This window comes from Oculina patagonica, chromosome 11, assembly GCF_052425735.1.
Source record: "Oculina patagonica isolate OP01 chromosome 11, crgOcupat, whole genome shotgun sequence".
Classification (NCBI taxonomy): Eukaryota; Metazoa; Cnidaria; class Anthozoa; order Scleractinia; family Oculinidae; genus Oculina; species Oculina patagonica.
This window is the reverse complement of record NC_135768.1, coordinates 14,282,044-14,285,162: the sequence shown is the minus strand read 5'-3', so window position 1 is coordinate 14,285,162 and position 3,119 is coordinate 14,282,044.

Sequence of the window (3,119 nt, the reverse complement as noted above, 5' to 3'; positions counted from 1 at the left end):
ACTCGAATAAGCGCCGCCCCCGAATAAGCGCCGCATTTCGGACGCTTTCGAAGGAATTCCTTGTAACTAATCAAAGGCTCTTCGAGCAACCTCATGGTAATTCGATGAATGAAGTGCCGACCTCCGCATTTTATTCTAAATAAGTGTCCAATAAAGTAAAGCAATCTCACATTGCTTTATTTTTCCACGTGAGTTGCGTCATTGATGACTCGTGCTCTCAGGCGTCGTAGCGCTATTATTCAGTTTTCACAACCAAAATATTTACCGGTCAGTGTATTATCTTTGATCCTTTTAAGCATTAAGTGAATTTGTTTTGTGAATATGTTTACTTTTCTGTCAGCACGTATAGCGTTATTTTTTAGCAGCGGATAAAATTTGAGAGAAAAGATACAGTTGAATCCCGATAACTCGAACCCTCAATAACTCGAACCTCTCGCTAACTCGAACCTTTTCTGTTTCCCCTCCAGGTCCCTCCAGGTCGTTTTCCTAACGAATTTTCCCTCGATAACTCGAACTCCCGATATCCCAAACCTTTTTTGAAATCCCTTGAAGGTTCGAGTTATCGGGATTGAACTGTACGCCCGAGCACTTCGTGTATCTGCTCAACTCAAAAAGATGAAAAACGGATGACGTGACACGAGGTGACGTGACGCGAAACAAAAACGTGCCGTTGATGTGGTGTTAACTAAAACACGTCGCATGACGAGCGTAATAATTTTTTATAACAATTTAAGCGTAACTATGTGTAGTTCATAGCTGCTTTCAGTAATGTCACAATCTCACTTAATTTGCCTTTAATTTTTTTCTTGCGTGAATGGGTCATTGATAGATTCATTGATAGTTTTTTCTTTAAATAAGCGTTCAATAATGTAACACAATCTCACTTTATTTCCCTGAGAGTGTTTTATTTTTCCATGGGAATTGCGTCATGATGGTTCGTGCCCTCAGGCTTCGTAGCGCGAATTCTATTTCATCACAAAAATATTTAAGTGTAACCTTTGATCCTTTTTAGCGTTAAGTAAATTTGTTTTGTGAATATGTTTACTTTTCTGCCAGCACGTATAGCGTTATTTTGAGCAGCGAATAAAATTTGAGAGAAAGATGCGCGTTTCTGCACGACTCAAAAAGATGAAGAACGGATGACGTGACACGGAGATGATGTGACGCGAAACAAAAACGTGCATGAATGTTGTGTTTACTAAAACGCGTCTTTGAATGTTTTCTTACGTGAATGGGTCATTGATAGCCAATACTCTGAGGCTTCGTAGAGCGGATTCTATTCTCTTTTATCACCAGAGGATAAGTGTAACTGATCCTCTTTCGATTTGTTTTGTGAAAATTCAATTCAGTTCGCTGAAAGAGAGAGACCCTGGGAACGAGGTTGGAGAATAATTTGTTTAGACATGCATTGAATGACGTTTTTATAGAACCTTTCTGTCAGCACGTTCACCGTTAAATGCATGAATTAATTGCGGTTTAATATCAGAATGGAGTGAGCGAGTGGCCGAGTGAGGGAAACACGTCACTTCAAGAATGATCACTACACCTCATTACCATTCGGTAAAAATAGCACTTCAAAGCAACTTTAAAACAGCCTTGGAAATTCCTTTTCGTCAAAAGCGATGTTTCGCAGTTCAAAGTTACTATATTTTACCGCTCGCCCATTATTTTTTCTATCCAAAATTCTTACAATACGTAGTTCTGTTAACGTTGTGAAGGCGGCCGTGAACTTTGTCGGGACAGCAAACGCAAAAACTCTCTTCTGTGACAATCAAAAGTCCCTTCTTTTTGTTACTGTAGAAGTTTCGTCTATATTAGATTGTTTGTGGCGTCCAATTTTTAAATAAGCGCCGCCCTCAAATAAGCGCCGCCCTCGAATAAGCGCCGCACTTGAGGCACGAAAAATTTAATAAGCGCCGTGGTGCTTATTCGAGTAAATATGGTAATTTCGGATGGAACTAGTCAACCATGAAATGTCACGCAAGGTGTTTTCCTACCATCTTGTTTGTCAGTCCCAACATTATTCGACGCAGGTAAAGGGGATAAGGGGGGGGGGGCGGCGCATTTTTTGTTCCCCCCACATGGCTCCCCTAAAGTGCTCAAGAGACCAGCGCAGTTGTAAGCTCTAAGAGCTCTTGTTATTTCTAAGAAAGAAGGCAGCGACAGGCTAGTTTTGGGTAAGAAAAGGTCAAAATCATATAGGTCTAATGTCAACAGCTTAAAAAAAGAAATTTCTACACTTTGCTATTGGAGATAAGTTTCCTATTAACAGACATCATTGTTTTTGGGATGAGACAAGTCAGCAACACTGTGGGGACACGAACGCTAGTGAGAAGATACCACAACAGGAGAGAAAATATGTCCCAAGAAAAAAACCCAACGCTTCCCTGGTAGTACCATGTACCACGAAATTTATGATCATGACTTGCATGCATACTGAAGTACTGTTCAAATGACTTTGAATAGAGCGATAACTATATTATAAAACGTCTGCTCCGTAACGAGGCTATATCAGGAGAAGATACCACTTGATCGATAAACGTTTTTCTTTTTAAATTTCAGCTTAGCTTTTCTTTAATTTATAATACTCATTACAATTCCGTGCATTCTACGATTCGATTCTGTGTATTTAAATTGTTTGAGGACATCTTTTCTTAATACTTACAACCAGTTTGAAGTGCACCAAAGTACCGAATATTTACAAATGTAAACTAGACTTGGCTAATATATATATGTTGTTATGTTTTAATTTCAATTTTCTTATCGTTCAATATTATTTTTCTCGGAAAATTAGCTTAAAAACCTCATTAATAATTCATAAAGAAAATACAAAAGAAATTAATGTTTAATGAGTGTCTTTATATCTGATAAAGACACGGCTGAACTTTACGTCCAATTTTCTAGACCAAAATAAACCCAAATCTAAATATTAGTGCAAGAATAAGTTGACCTACATCAGAAGATTTTTAAGCCGTTCAATAAATTCGCAGTTCGTGTTTTATCAAGTCTAAAAATCTCGGATGCGCCTCGTGTTTTAAACTTGATAAAACACTGCTGCTCATTTATTAAACATTACATAATCTTGCTAGAGGCCTAATCAGTCTCATCAACCGGAAATG